The following is a 17,133-nucleotide window of genomic DNA, read 5'->3' as shown; positions in this document are numbered from 1 at the left end:
ATATAGTCAGTCAAAATATCGAAATTTTTTAAATGTCTTAAAAGTAATTTAAAATTAATGAAATAATAAATATAATTAACTAAAACATATTTAAAAATACTCAAATAACCTTAAAATTAAGATATAATTAATTTAAGTTATTAATAAAAAATGTACAATATTTTACCGTAGGATAGCAGGAGGGTAACATTTAATATTACCACTCCAGTGAGTGCAACAGTAGGGAAAGCGTTGGATAGCGAAGGGGTAAATATTACTATTTCCACTCCAGAGAGTGCAGCAGTAGGGAAAGCGTTGGATAGCATAAGGGTAAAAATTACTATTCCCACTCCAGAGAGTGCAACAGTAGGGAAAGCGTTGGATAGCGGGAGGGTAAAAATTACTATTCCAACTCCAGAGCGTGCAACAGTAGGGAAAACGCTGGATAGCGTAGGGGTAAGAATTACTATTCCCACTCCAGAGAGTGCAACAGTAGGGAAAGCGTTGGATATTGGAAGGGTAAAAATTACTATTTCCCCTCTAGAGAGTGCAACAGTAGGGAAAGCATTGGATAGCGTAGGGGTAAAAAAAAATACTATTCCTACTCCAGTGAGTGCAACAGTAGGGAAAGTGTTGGATAGCGTAGGGGTAAATATTACTATTCCCACTCCAGAGAGTGCAGCAGTAGGGAAAGCGTTGGATAGCATAAGGGTAAAATTTACTATTCCCACTCCAGAGAGTGCAACAGTAGGGAAAGCGTTGGAGAGCGGGAGGGTGAAAATTACTATTCCCACTCCAGTGAGTTTAACAGTAGGGAAAGTAATGATTTAATATATTATTAAAAATAAATTAAATATCAATACCAATAAAACATTAATTGAAATGAATAACCAATTTAATATTATGTAATAATTAATTAGAAATACAACTACATATTAGTTATTAAAAATTAATAACCTAATCATAATTATTTAACAACTAATTAATTTTCAATAACAAAAACGAATTAATAATAAAAATTAATACCAATAAAAAATTAACAGTAAATTAATTATCAATACACAAAAAGTATTTTTATATGTAATTAATTACAATTACATTACTTCCCACCCTATTCCCCTATAAACCCACATCCCACTACAGAAAATACATTAATACAATTATCAAATATTTAATTAATACAAAATAATTACCAATTAATAAAAAATAATTGCCAATTAATAGAAATTAATTACCAATTAAAAATTAATTAACAATAAATGTAAAATCAATACCAATAAATGAAAAAAATTATTTACTTTATTACAATTAAATGACTTCCCACCCTATTCCCCTATAAACCTACAACCCGCTACAGAAAATACATTTAGAAAATTAACATAATTAACAATTAATCAATTAATACAAATTAATTGGCAATTAATAAAAATTCATTACCAATTAAAAAATAACAATAAATTCAAAATGAATACCAATAAATAAATAAAAATATTTAATTAATTACAATTAAATTACTTCCCACCCTATTCCCCTATAAACCCATAACCCGCTACAGAATTAAATTACGCAAAAATTAAATAACATAAAATTCATTACTTAAAATACATTAAACATACATTACAACAATTAATATACACTTTTCACACATATACTAACATACAAAACACTTTAAAAAAATTTATATTATTAAAAAATCAATATATTTAATGCCTATATTGTATACTTCGATATTTTGACTTCTATATTTTAAAAATCGATATTACTTACCTTAAATTCGATATTTGTAACCACTATATTGTGTCCATTCGATATTTTGTCCATTCTATATTTTTACTTCGATATTATGTCCATTCTATATTTTGGAATCGATATTATGACTGTTTACCTTCGCAAATATATTTGTGAGAAACATTTTAAAAATCTTTTAATACCAAAAACAATGCCAGAAGATAGTAGCTTGATTACAACATTTATATAGAAAAAAATCAAATAGATTTTCTTTTACAAAACAACCTTTAAAGCATCAATATCTCATACAACAGGAGGTTCCTTTGAGATTAGTTTGCAGTGATTAGTAAAGTTTAGCATTCAAAAGCAACAGGGTGAGAATGAAAACATAATTAAGTTGGTGGCTAAATAGGATGCTAGTCATCGAAGACATATTATGCTACAAGAAAAATATTAAAGAATATCAGTGACGGAATTACTTAAATACTATTGGATTCCACAAAACTAGTAAGAGTATTAATAAAAATATAGAAAGCAGAACACGGTTAGATTTTACAACAAAACGAAGTTCTAACAAATAACACCAAGAGTACTTGCAATTGAATTACTTCCAAAAAAACTGAATAAAACAACAAAACTATCTACTTCGTTGACTCATCATTTCTGTAATTTATTCATTATAGGAACCTCTTATTGATGCTTTGTTATGGAAAATAGCACAAAGTGATGAAACATTTGTAAGATGCCACAGATTTACAAACATTGACCTTGAATCTCAAAGAATTTCTGGACTTGTACCTTAGAGGTTACCTCTTTGCATACATCTATTCAGGCAGTGGCGATCCGCCCACCATCGTAATCAGCCCCCCAGTCTGGATTTATGGCCAGCAATACACAGGTCTATGGAATAAGTAAAAGACAAATATTTATGAAATACGGTTGTCTAAATTCTGATTCATATATTTCAATTGGTGTCAATAAGATTTGATTGGTAGTAAGCCCATATCAGTAGTACATGTACCTATGAATATTAAGTATCGCTATTACAATAAAAATAAACACTCCACAAAAAAAGAAACACAAAATGAAAAGCATACTAAAGTCTTCCCACACATAGTTAAGCAGATATCCATGAGGGACTAATAGCAGACAGCAGAGGACAAACTATTGCAAATAATGCTGGAAAGGACACCTAAATAAATATTATCGCAGTAACATTAATCACAGAAGAGAATAAACGTAGTCTTTCTTTATAATCCATAATTGACTCATGGATGTTATTTGAAGGACAAGTATTTCCAAATATCTTGGATGCCTAGAGGTAGGTTTGCACTTTTGCAATAGACATCAATAAGATTGGTCTAGTAGAAACTACCATACCAACATTACACATAATTTAAACATTAAGTTGCAGCATGGTAACGAAGGGGCATATTAGCAAGAACCTCGTTAAAATTATCGCCTTTTTAGCGGCAGGCTAAAACGGCGATAATGGGCTTGCTAATATGCGTTATAGAATTCCAATAGAAGCCCAGGATAGCTGTGCAGGACATCTAACCAGGGCTTCTATTGGAATTCTATATCGCATATTATTAAGCCCATTATCGCCGCTTTAGTGGCAGTTTCCTGCTGCTAAAACTGCGATAATTTTAACGACGTTCTTGCTAATATGCCCCAAAATTATTAACCACAAACACAAGAGAAACGACACACTGAAGTTGTCTTACACTGTTACCAATATTTGGAAACGTGCTTAGATATCAAAGAGGAATACCACAATGTTTAGTTTCTGACTCTTTCAACATTGTGGAGTAAATTGCTACTTTGAACTACAGGTATTTAAAAAAACTCTGCTAATACCCTTTGTTACAATAGCATCTATAGTTAGTAGGTTAACCATCTACGCTGTACTTTTACCATCCATTTTAGGCCCATCTACCTTGAGTTGTTCAAGCTTATTAACATAAATACAAAGCTCAGTAATTAGCTGATGATGTCATTGTGAAACAACTTACCACAGACATTTCACTACGGGGATATCTTTTTTATTATGACTGTTACCAATAAGCACAAAGTTAACTACCTAGAATTAACTCATCTCCTTTACCTTTAACCTCATCAGCGCGGCGCAAATTTGTGCGCTGTGCTGAACGTCTCCGGAGCGCAGGGATAGGCGGAGTAGTGCTTGAGTGGTTCCAAAATTTCCTGAGCCTGAGACGACAAATCACAGTGCTGGGCCAATACAGATCCGAGGAAAAACCGATTAAAACAGGGGTACCACAGGGCTCTACTTTGAGCCCGCTACTTTTCAATCTTTATATGGTACCCCTGATTGAGCTAATCTCTTCGTATCAGATCAGCACTATTTCCTATGCTGACTATACGCAGCTCATTCTGGTACTCGACAGGGAGTCACAACAAGCTGAAGAAAATCTCAAAACATGCTTAACTGCGATGTTCGAATGGATGAAGATCAACCACTTGAAGTGTAATTCTGGTAAAACAGAAATACTTCCATTCGGCTCGCAAAATCTATTCTCCCCTAAGCAGTGGTGGCCTGAAGGCGCTGAAGCTCCCCCAAACACCATTTCCTCTGCCCGAATCTAGGTGTTAAGTTCGACAATGCCCTATCATTCAAGCAACAAGCCACTGGGGTAGCAAGTTCCTGCTTTCATATCATCAGAATGCTAAGGAAGTTTTTCGATCTCCTTCCTTTGTCCACGAGAAAGACGGTGGCGGTGGCACTTATTACATCAAGACTGGACTACTGCAACAGTCTAGAGCTAATAAGACCGTGCTCCACAAGTTGCAGATGGTCCAGCATGCCGCCGCCCGTCTTGTCCTGGGCTGGCCCAGGAAATCATCGGCTTCTGCAGCACTCCGTGCTCTCCACTGGCTTCCCATCCATAAGCGCTTGTTGTTTAAAATCTTGATTTTCACCTTTAGAGCCTATCATGCACAAGGACCCAGATATCTATCCAACAACTTTAAACGACATCTGCCATCCCGAAACCTGAGATCTTCCCACCTCAATTTACTAGTGGTCCCAAAATTCAGACTAGCGACCAAAGGTGGAAAATCCATTGTAGTCTTAGGCTCTAGAGCCTGGAACAAACTTCCTCCCGCACTTCGTCAAATTTCAACAGAATCTCTGTTTAGGAAAGCCCTAAAGACCTGGGTTTTTACGCTCTCCGATGCAGCCTGTAAGGATTTGGTGTAATGTTTGATCTCTTAGAGTTGTTCCAGCTTACTCACCCTATTCTATTCTGGGGTGACCTACAGCGCCAAGATGCTCCCTGGAGTGATAGTATGCGCTATATAAAAGCCATTTTACATTACATTACAACGTTCCATTGGGCTTATGGAACCATCACGGAACAGTTCCGTCATGAGCATCGAAGGGGTTAAAGACTAATATCCACACTTGAAATCATTAGTATGTAAACACGGATGTCTCAGCAAATGCTGTAGAGAAACGCCCAGGATAAACAAATTACTGGAATAGATATGTGTAACTAAACCAGAGGTATTTTGATAAGCTCAATGGGAGTACAGATGTATTTTTGAAGAGTTTACACAATGTACACATAATATAAGTCAAAAGACCTCTGCAGTACTAATGCAGTAATTGCAGACTCCATCTATGACATCATTTCACCCAATTATTGTGTTTATTAATCCAAAACATTTTAAATCGGTTATTATAACAAATATTCCTTTACACTTATCTTGATGAAACCATACATTAAGTATACAGATCGGATAAAAGCATTTGAGTATCACTCTGGAGTGCCAGCATAGGGGCTCATTTAGGGGCAGATTTACAATAAACTAACGCAGCGCGGTGCAGCAAGTCATTTTGCCACTCTGCGTTAGTTTTGAAGCACAGGGATGCGACATATTTACAACAATATGTTGCATCTGTGTGCTTCCCCCTGCACTGGTGCAACTCTTGTTGCAATGCTCCGATGCAGGCACCCTTGCACCGTAGTGCAACGATGCCTGCATCACAGGGATGGTTGTTTATCTGCAGAAATGGCATTTTACAACTTCTGTGTGTGCTGCATTAGCTCACATGAAACTTGTAAAACATTATTTATTTAAGGGAGTGTTTATGTGCAGGAAGGGAAACCTTCCTGTACATAAACAATCACCAGAGGTTTTTTCCTTGTTCTATGTGTGCTGCAAAATGCAGCACACATAGAAAGAGGGGAAAAAACGAGGAGAAATTAATATAGTTCTCCTTGTTGCGCCTCCCTAAACCTCCCCTGGGGAGACGAAGCATTCAGGCGCATTTCCAGATTTACGATTTCTTGTAAATCTGCAAATGTGTCTGGTTCCATGGGTGTTGCATGGGAACACCCACTGCAACACCCATCTATCGCTCCTTTCACGCAAAGTCTTGCATGTAAACTGGCCATATTTACAAGGACAGGAAAAGCCACGCAGGGTGGCTTTTCCTGTCCTTGTAAATATCGGGCAGAGAAATCTGCTGCCAGTGCGTCCCAAAACGTGACGCACTGCCAGAGCATAGGGCTTGTAAAGCTGCCCCGTAGACCACAGCCATGTCACCCACAATCTGTCAGGGTTGGAGAGGCTGCTGTCTTGGCCATCCTGGCCGCACGGCTGATCATCTTCTTTCACCCCTACAGAGACCTCTGCCTTAAGAGCTACCACCACAGCTCCTCTGACCTGACCGAAAGTTAGTTGAGGGACTTCCATGTTTTGAATGGTCACACAAAAAGTTGCTTTTAATCAACAAACCCCCAATGTGGGCGCTTGTTTTAGAAAAAGTAGAAGTGACCCTGACACCTTTGGTATTTTATCTCAGGGTGTGAGGTGTCATTTTGACTGGTTTCCAGTTCCTGACCACCAGAGTTCCCATACTAGGGCAAGTATGTTTGCATTGGAGTATGGTTCAAAATAGGGCACCAGGTCTGATGCATATACACTGAGGGCCCAAACCTCTTCAGGTGCACTGCTTCTGGAAACATGACAGGTCACCCAACTCAAAATAGAGCAAGCGTCCATCAGTTTTGTTGGCAGTGTGCTCTTCAACATTTGTGACAGTGTACCTCATCCACCAAGCAAAATCAGTCCATTGACCTCACATCAAAGATTTTAGGATTTGAAGGGGTTACCTTAGACAGAATTGTGATTATAACTTACATAATTACACCCAAGTCCATAAAAATGTATTGGTTAAGAAACCGTGAATTAAAAAATATTTATAGCGTAAGAAGTTATCCCTGGAAAGGGGTCTCCAAGCCTTACAAAAGACATCAGAAAGAATACTTGCTGCCCTCTTCTTCTTCTTTTTTTAAATTCTCCTTGGTTTCTCATATGTCAATATTTTTGTTCCTTATGTTACTTTACTGTGATTTCATTTTGTATCATTCTTTGGAAAATCAATAAAAACTTGAAATAAAAAGAAAGAATACTTACAGTTGTTGAGAAAACCAAGAGATTTTCTGAAAGAACATCCAGTTAGTAATCTTAGATAGGGAACAGATAATTCCAGAGCTTAGCACATTGATCAAAGAAAGAACACCCTCCTCTCTGGCAGGGTCTAAATTGAAGATAATACATAAGATGCATGCAGGGGTGTCCATTTTCTTAGAACCGTGCCTGCCATGACTGCAAAAGCCAGCTAGACAGCCTTGAAAGTGCATCCCTGCCGAATCTGAAGACTATGCAACTTGGAGAGCAATGGTTTAACAGGGGGTCATGGGCGATGGATTCAGAATGGCCCTGAGATGCTGCATTCATGACAATTTGGAGTTTGTCCAGACGGTAGGCAGGCAGCCCCACGAAGAGGTGTTGGAATAGTTGAGGTGCAAGATCAGTACCAAGGCTGTACTTTACAGGGTAGGTAAGGAAGGATCTTCCAGATAGTATATAATGTTGCAAAGCATATGGGGGAATGTATGACATTAACACACATGCATCTACAACACATGTCTTCACCACACAATGCCTTTATAATGCATGATAAGTATATAATTTATGTAATATGTGTGTGTGTGTGTGTGTGTGTGTGTGTATATATATATATATATATATATATATACGATTCACAATCCTGCTCCGCTACTTTAGAAAATGGACAGAAATCCAATCCTCACCAACGGAACCCACAGGTACAGACCACTCCACAGCGCAAAGGTGAATTCAAGGTGGTTTATTCACACGCAATCGCCAGCATGACGCGTTTCGGTCACTACACGGTGACCTTGATCACATGCCAGATAGAACCAATAAGAGTGCATTTATAGGGTGACTAATTAACACAATAGCAGGGCGTACACATTAATAGAAACTGAAGAAACACATAAATTGTAGTTCATCCATGGTAGAAAACAGACTCATATTTACAAAGGTTAAAAATTGTTATGTACAATTTAAAATTAACCAAAGCAAAAATTGTTATGTACAATTTGAAAATAACCAAAGCATAAATGCAATGCATTACCGAAATTAATTATAACTTCTAAATGATTTCAGTAACCAATCTTTACACTATATACAAGCTTCAAATCCGCAAAATTCATAACTATTATACATACAGCATATATACATTTGTGATTCGATATTTGAATATATTACCAGGAGAAACTCAAACCACTTCCTGATACTCCGCAGCAGCAGACAGGCGAGGAAAGAGACACAGACCTCCGAGGTATTTCAAGTGGGCAGTGATTTTATTGTAAGTGACCCAACACAACGCGTTTCAAGCCCGTAAGCCCTTGATCACGTGTCACAAGTGAAAACACCATCTACTACATTTAAAGTGCATAATGCCCCTCCCACACTTGACATCACAGGTCACATGTGCAAAGACACTGAAAACATCCTAATATGTTTCCTTCTGTTGTTCCAGAATATTTGACAAGTAATCCTCCTCCCCTTTCTAAGCGCCTTGAGACCCTCTGGGTATGTAGTGCGCTATATAAATTCTCTGACTTGACTTGACTTGACTTACATGAAGGCATATAAATATAGTTTGACACGCACTAAGTTTATATATGTACATGTTCAATAAATAATTTAAAATAACATGTAAAGTGCTTCGTGCCTCGAAAATTGTAAAATAATAAATACAATTCGATTTTTAAAACCATCTTCATAGGATGAATCCATTTTTAGCTGCCAACATGTCAACCATTGTATTTATTAGTATCTAACCGGTTAAATCCGTATATATGAACAACTAACAGAACTTATGGTGTGCGAAAAAGTGTAACTTCATATTACCAATATTTTCACATTATTTCTTATTCAGCGCACATTACAGTCAAAGAGATGGAGAGGCAAAAAGAGTGCAAAAAGTGCATATCATAATGGTTAAAGTGCAAGTGTAGATGGTATAAATTTCTCAAATTTTCAAATGTATATTGTAGGTCCAATCATCTGTACACCAGAAAACTAAACAATTCATCATTTTGTACAGATAAAACGATCAAATTAGATCCTAAAAGCATTTGAATATGTATAAGAAATATAAAAATACCTTTTGAGAAACTGATGTGAGGGTAAGGCGAACAAATGTGCAAATCTAAACACTCATTGTATTTACAATATATGTTACAAGGACAGATTTCATGATTATATTATAGTAAATATATATACATTATAGTAAATTAAATCCATTTAGAAAAAAATTATAAATATAAATATCTTTTCTTTTGGAGGGTAATCGCCCCAAACCCTCCTTTTTTGTAGCCTTACGACTCTATTCCCTTGTCCACCCTAGAACTCTAAAAGCACTCTTACCACCCTATACCCACCCCTAAACCACATCTATACACACATACCTTACACATATGTCACCCCCAGAGCCTTGAACAGCCCAGCCCAGAGGGTAGGGTGTGGTGCATTTAAAAAGGCAATGGGGCACCGTGCATAGCACCGATTTTGATCAGCCAGCCCAGCTAACAACATGGCCAAAGATGTATTTTCATTCTCTCCCCCCCTTGTGTGCATGTGTACCCAATCACGACCCCATGAAATTGAGAGAGATGTGGGGCTGATTCGTACTCATGCCTTACTTTAACTGATGCTTCTGCTGTTTTTCCAGAAATATTGAGTTAACCCCTTCGGTGCCTTGGATGTAAAGGTTACATTCTCGGCCGTGGCTCTCATGTGCTGAGGATGTAACTATTACGTTCAGACACCTACCCACAGAGAAAACGCTGGCTTTCCCCTTTGAGGCAGCCACCTCCAACCCATCCTTGGAAATCTCATGGCGTTGGCGCGCTCACAGTGCGCCAACGTCATCAAGTGCAGCTAGGGACGTTCTGCAAGCCATTATGTTTCCAGCTCATCCAGGAAGAGTATGTATAATTTGGTGAGTCGTTTCCGTTAGGGGAGTGTTGCAGGAGTACAGACGGAGGGGAAAAATATTTTTTCCCTGCATCTGCAGAGGGTCGATTGCTGCTCCATGATCGCAGGTGGGGCTTCGCTTGTGGAGCAGGAATGTTTTTAGTGGTACATGTGAGAGAGACCCCTTAGGCAAGGGTTGCTCCGAGGGGATATTAGATCCGTGTTTTGGCCACACCCCCTGCGGCTGATATGGCAATTTTTTTCAGCCGATCTTCCACCTGGGGGTGGGGGTTGGGGGGGGGGGCAAAACTAAGCTCCAGTGATTTAGTTTGCCTATATTTATAAGGGAGTGACCCTTTGGGCATCTTTCTCTGTGTTTGGCACCCCTATGGCTAGATCAGCTTTGTTTGTGACCGATGTATCCCCCAATGGAGGGGGGGGGGGGGGTTGAAGCCCACTAGAAGCCAGGGATTTTATGTTTGGGGTCTTGATCATTTGGCTATTTCTGCCCCTTTGGGGCAGAACAGCCTTATATTTTTAGGACAATTTGCCCCCAAGGGAGCCATAGGCCCCTAGACCACCAGGGATTATTTTTATATGACGTAAAATGTTTTGGGGAGGACCCCTTGGGCAAGGTTTGCTCCCCTTGAGGGGCTTACTTTTTTGGCTGTTTCTCTCCCCCTTGGGGCCCATTTGGCCCCAAGTGGGGCAAAAGCCACTAGACCACCAGGGAAAGTTTGTGAGTGAAATGTAGTTTGGCTGATGGTCTGAGTATTTTGGCATTTGGCTGGCTGTATGTGGACTGGTGCTTGGCTGCCGGTGTGTGGCTGGCATTTGAAGGGTGATAGGCAGACCTCATAGTGTTTGATAATGTTAACTGTTATTTTTTGTCATTGTTGGTGATTGTAATGTTTTCTTTTCTGTTTTATTCTAGTTCAACGCTTTTGTTTTCCTCATGCTTGCGGTTTTGGCACTGGTAGATCTGCAGTTCCTGTAGTTGCAAGTGTTAGGAAAGAAAAAGATTTTTATACTGTTTACTCCAAATCAATGATCTGCATGTTTGCATTCTTTGGGAATGCTATAATAATAGCAGCCAATTTAGCTTTTTTTTTGAATGAGTGTGAAACTTTCCCACAATTTGTGCACAATGTATATCGTGTTTCATTGTGTGTAATTTTCTTTGGTTTTCCTTTTCTAGTGGGATATTGTTGGTGCTTGCTGTGTCTGTGCAGAGTAGGTGCTGGTGATTCTTGCTTTCTTTAGCAAGCGAGTGCTACCATGTTAAAGCCATTGTGTGCTGTGTATTGATTGACTTTACCTTGCAATTGCTACATGACAGTAGTTTTACTTTTTGTTCAGTATATCCACACTTTGTTTATTACTAATTTTACAGTGTTGGGTATTGTTGAATTGTTAGTCAAGTTACTTTTCTTCGTAAGGATTATGGCTAGCAGCAGTATGATCATCCAGCAGGTTACTGGTATGCTTTTCGAGTCTTATGAGACTTACTCTGCATTTGAGGGTAAGGAGGAAGGCCAGATTATGGCAGTGAATTTTCTGCTGAGACGAATAATCTGATGATGAAGCCACTCTCAGTGCGAATGAAGTGCCGCTGTTAGAGAAAGACACAGGTTTAGCTATAGTGCAGCAAGAGGCATCTAGATTGCAGTCTGGGTCTGGGTCTGCAAGGCTTCCCATTGGAAGTGCTGGACTATGGGTTGACCCAAACATGGTGCAGCCGGTCTTGCCTGCCTGTAGTGGTACTGCAGGGTGTAGAGTGAATTGTGAAAAATATTTGCCTGTACATTTTTTTCAGTTGTTTATGGATGATGTATTTTTGGATGAGATTGTTGATAGACTAATTTGCATGCTGAGCTGTATTTGAGGGACAACAGCGTCAGACTTAAACCGCAGTCTAGAGCTACCCGGTGGACTTGCACAAATCTGGCTGAGTTGAAGAAGTTCTTGGATTTCACTTTTTTGTTGGGCCTGATAAGGAAGCCAGTGCTGTCTTCAAATTGGTCTACTAATCCATCGATGGCAACCGCTATATTTCCTGCAACCACGAGTCATAATCAGCATTTGCTTCTTCCTTCTTGGGATGTTCCATTTTGTTCATAATGTTTTACCGTTGCCAAAAGAGCAGCATGATTGTGACCATCTTTTTAAAATTTGGTCAGTCCTTGATCACTTTGTCGATCGATTTTCAGAGATCTATGTGCCGAGGATAGAAATAGCTGTGGATGAATCTTTGGTCCAGTTCAAGGGCTTATTTGTTCTTTTAGGCAGTGCATTCCTAGCAAGAGAATACCTTATGGAATTAAGATGTATATACTGTCTTAGAGTAGTATTGAATATGTCTATAATTTCAGGTTCTACATCGGTTGGGATTCCAGTATTGACCTCGCTGGTTGTCTGTCCAATTTTGGAGTTACAGAGAAAATTGTGTGGGAACTTTTTAACAAAGGTCTCCATTTATATGTAGATAACTTTTTACACTGGTGTGCCACTGGTCAATGAATTGTTCAAAGTGGACACTGTTGCTTGTGGCACAATTCCCTCTAACCGTAAAGGTTACCCAAATTAGCTGGCTTGTAAAAAACTTTCAGAAGGGACAGTGCAGTGCCTTACATAGTGATGAACTTCTAGCTCTGAAATTTTCTGACAGGAGAGATGTCTGTCTGCTGACTACCATCCATGATGAAAGTACTTCATCTATGACTGTTTGGGGTCATGTTGCTGAAGTGCGCAAACCTGTATGCATTTTAGACTACAATAAGCAAATGGGTGGCGTTGATAGAGTAGATCAGAGGTTGGAACCTTACACTGCTGTTCGTAAGGCATACATTTGGTATAAGAACTTGTCTATCCATTTATTTCATTAAACAACCTTCAATGCTTTTGCTGTATTTAAGGATTCATCTTTAGAGTGAAAGATGGCATTTGTTCAGTTTCAGCAGTTTCTGATAGGCAGCCTTGTTGTAGTGGAACAGGCAAGAGTTCCTTGAGAAGCAGTGGTGGAAGAGGCAGCTAGATTGAAAGAACGCCACTTTCCTGATCATATTCCTTCCACGGTCCAAATAAACTTTCTAGCTAAGAAATGTAGAATCTGTTACCAAAGAGGTATCCGGAAGGAGAGCCGTATGCACCACCCTTTTTGTCCTTCAAAGCCTGGGCTGTGTGTGCCCACATGTTTTAAATTGTTCCACAAGGAACAGACTGATTAGATGCAACTGTGAGTGTAACAGTAAACTGACTGGTCCATATCGTTATATATTGTTTATTCGGATTTCATGGTTGGAATCAGTCTGATGTATTTAGTAAGAGCTGTTGTGTTTGTAGTTATAGCTTTTTATTTTTTGCCAATTGGTTTGTGTTTTCTTTTTTGTATAAAAAAATGCGATGGCGATGTGCGTGGACTGGTGCTTGGCTGATGGTGTGTGTGGACTGGTGCTTGGCTAGCGGTGTGCATTGACTGGCACTTGCTGGCGGTGTGTGTGGACTGGCGCTTGGCTGGTAGTATGTGTGGACTGGCACTTGGTTCGCAGTGTGTGGACTTGCATTCGGCTGGTGGTATACATGGACTAGCGTTTGGCTGGTGGAATGTGAGTAGTGACTTGCTGCTTGTCATTAAACACACTCCTAGCCGAACGCCAGTCCACACACTCCATCGGCCGGTGTGGATGCTGTGTCAGGCATGTGGGCATATGAAAGTGATGGCTCCTTGAATGGTTCTATCTGTTGATGTAAGTGTTGTAATATGCAGGGCCTGCGGCTGGCAGTGTGAATGGTCTTGTATGTGTCCTGTATAAAAGGTGTGTGAATAGCCTGTAAAGAGGTTGGTGCCTTGCTGTGGCTTTATGGCTCTCGAGCTGACAGTCATTTGTTTCGTTTCTTAACCTTTTGCTTTTTAACAGTGCATTTCCTTTTTTTGAAATCTCTTGTTAATAAAAGTTTACTCTCTGAGCCTTCATTCACCCTTGTGTCAAATCCAACCAGTATATGCGTGTACTTGAGGAATAGTTGGTTGTGCAGTAATATTTGTATTTTCTGTCTTTCTCTGCCTGGATGTACTTTGTCTCTACATTGTGTGTTGATGTGAGTGTTGTGAGTGTTGCAATGTGCTGGGTCCATGGCTGGGCAGTGTGAATGGCTTTGTGTTTGTCACCTATGAAAGGAGTGTGAATGACCTGCAAAGAGGTTGGTTCCTTGACGTGGCATTACAGCTCAGAATGCTTATGAGCTAAGTCAATTTTTCAGGTTTTTAAATGTTTAATTATTAACAGTGCATTCCTTTTTGTATAATCTCTTTTTAATACATTTTATGCTCTGAATCTTCACTCACCCTAGTGCCAAATCCAACCAGTATGTGTGTGTATTTGGGCAATAGTTGGCTGTGAAGTAATATTTGTCTTTTCTGTCTTTCTCTGCCATTGTCTCCTGGGAAAATCTTACAATTCTAGATATTTCTAGTAAACTAAAAACCCTGGTGAGTACAGGGTGGTGTCCGTCTCATGGATCCCAACAAGTTTTCCTACCAAAAATGCTCTGCAACACTCAAAATGTGACTACAGTCACACCTTTTCCTTGCATACCTGTGGATTATATTCATCCAGAATCAGAAAGAAATCACAACTTTCCTACCACCCAGTCTTCACCCAGGTCTCCTGATAAAATGCTACATCCATTGTGTGGGTGGGCAAAGTGCCCAAGACAGGGGAGGGTCCAAAACTTATTGTGGAGGCATAAAAAATGATCAATCACAAAAAAACCTGGTTTTGCAAGGGGGTCGCCTGCTTTTTTGATACCGGGCTCTGAGACCATGTAGGGAAACCTAGCAAACCCAGACATTTCTGAAAACAAGACACCCGGGGGAGTCCAGAGACGTGTAGCTTGTGTGGATTTCCCAATGTTTTTTTACCCAGACACCTTACATTTTGCAAATAGTATCATGTTTTTCTCACATTTCTGTGTGTAAGTGGTGGTATCACTGGGCTGACACAAATGTCCTACCACCCAGCATTCCCCCAGGTCTTCCGATATTCCGATAAAAATAGTACCTCACTTGTGTGGGTGGGCCAAGTGCCTGCTACAGGGAAGGGGCAAAACATATTTTGGAGGCATCAAAATAATTTTTAACAAAATTACCTGGTTTTCAAAGGGAGCACCGGATTTTTTGTCTGGGCTCAGCGGCCATCTAGGGATACCTACCAAATTCAGAAATTTCTGGAAACTAGATACAGGGGGGAGTCCAAGGATGTTTGCCTTGCGTTGATCTCCTGACGTTTTCTTACACCGGAATCCCCTGTAAACCTAAATTTAGCTAAAACAATCAAACTTTTGCACATTTCTGTGTGGGATCACCATGCTGCCTTACCACCCGGCGTTCCCCTTGGTCTCCTGAGTAAATTGATACCTCACTTGTGTGGGTGGGCCAAGGGCCTGTGACTGGGAACAGCCAAACATGTAGAGATTTAGGGGATAGCACAGCGAGCTCTAAGCACTATATTTTTGTTTATATACAATCCCAGTCAAAAATGTAAGGAAAACGTTATTTCTTTTACGTAAATTTGAGATTTGCATGGGATTCTGAGTAGGAAAACATTGAGGATCCATGCAAGCCACATCCTTGGACTCCCCTAGGTGTCTAGTTTTCAAAAATGTCAGGGTTTGGTAGGTTTCCCTAGAGATGGACTTTGAACTTTGGATCACAAACGCAGGTGACCCCCGTGTAAAGCCAGGTCGTTTTGTGATAAATAGTCTTGATGTCTCATAAATATGTTTTAGGTCCCTCCCTGTTGCAGGCACTTGGCCCACTCACACAATTGAGGTGCCATTTTTATTGGGAGACCTGGGGAAATGCTAGATGGTAGGAAATTTGTGTTGACTCTGTGATTCCACAACTTTCCCACACAGAAATGTGAGGAAAATGTGATGTTTTAGCAATATTTGAGGTTTGCAGTGGATTTGGGGTAAGAGGATGGTGGGGAATCCAGGCAAGGCACAGCTCCTTGGACTCCCACTGGTGTCTAGTTTTCAGAAATGGCTGGGTTTGGTAGCTTTCCTTATATAGCCGCCAAGTCCGGGATAAAAAATGCAGGATTCTCCCTCACAAAACCAGGTCTTTTGTGATCGAAAATGTTCAAGTCTCTACAATACATTTTGGGATATTTCCTGTCACAGGCACTATGCCTAACCATACATGTGAGCTACCATTTTTAACTGGAGACTTTTGGGGATGCTGGGTGGGTGAAAGTTTGTGGCTGCCTGAAGATTCTAGAACTTTCCACCACAGAAATGTGAGGAAAATGTTTTTTTTAAATGTTTGAGGTTTGCAAGGGATTCTGGGTTACAGACCCTGATGGGAGCCACACAAGTCACCCCACCCTGGTTTATCTCGAGTGTCTAGTTTTCAAAGATGTACAGGTTTCCTAGGTTTCCCGAGGTGCTGGCTGAGCTAGGAACCAAAATCCACAGCTAGGCACATTACAAAAAAGGGTCAGTTTTCTGTGAAAAAAATGTGATATGTCTACGTTGCATTTTGGGCTGTTTCCTGCCGCGGGCACTAGACCTACCCACACAAGTGAGGTACTATTTTTATTGGAAGTCTTAGGGAAATGCTGGGTGGGTGGATGTTTATGGCCTCCCACAGATTCCAGACCTTTCTATCACATTAATGTGGTAAAATGTGCTTTTTCTTTTACAAGGTTTGAGGTTTGCAAGTGATTTTGGGTAACAGAACGTGGTGAGACCCACACAAGTCACCCCTTCCTGGAATCCTCTGGGTGCCTAGTTTTTAGAAATGTACATGTTTCATAGGTTTCCCTAGGAGTCGGCTGAGCTAGGGCCTAAAATCCACAGCTAGGCACATTACAAAGAAAGGGTCAATTTACAGTGGTAAAATGAGATGTGTCCACGTTGTGTTTTGACCCATTTCCTGACACGGGCACTAGGCCACCCACACAAGTGAGGTACCGTATTTTTTGAAAGACTTAGGGGAACACAGAAGAGTAGAACAAGTGTTATTTCCAATTGTCTTTCTTTGCATTTCTGCCTTCCGAATGAAAGACAGTGTTAAAATAGAAGACATTTAGAAAAATGCCC

General features: G+C 39.8%; 1 protein-coding gene across 1 annotated transcript in view; it reads right to left on the bottom strand.

The window, feature by feature from the left end:
- LOC147673654 (protein S100-A5-like) overlaps nucleotides 1-2,582 on the bottom strand; it is an 87,113-nt gene extending 84,531 nt beyond the window's left edge. The window contains exon 1 of the mRNA XM_086946393.1: nucleotides 2,506-2,582. The gene's annotated coding sequence lies outside the window, so the exon portion shown is untranslated. The remainder of the gene's footprint in view (nucleotides 1-2,505) is intronic.
- Between the last annotated feature and the right edge of the window lie 14,551 nt (nucleotides 2,583-17,133).

This window comes from Lissotriton vulgaris, chromosome 12 (genome assembly GCF_964263255.1).
Source record: "Lissotriton vulgaris chromosome 12, aLisVul1.2, whole genome shotgun sequence".
NCBI lineage: Eukaryota > Metazoa > Chordata > Amphibia > Caudata > Salamandridae > Lissotriton > Lissotriton vulgaris.
This window is presented reverse-complemented; position numbering and strand designations above follow the sequence as displayed.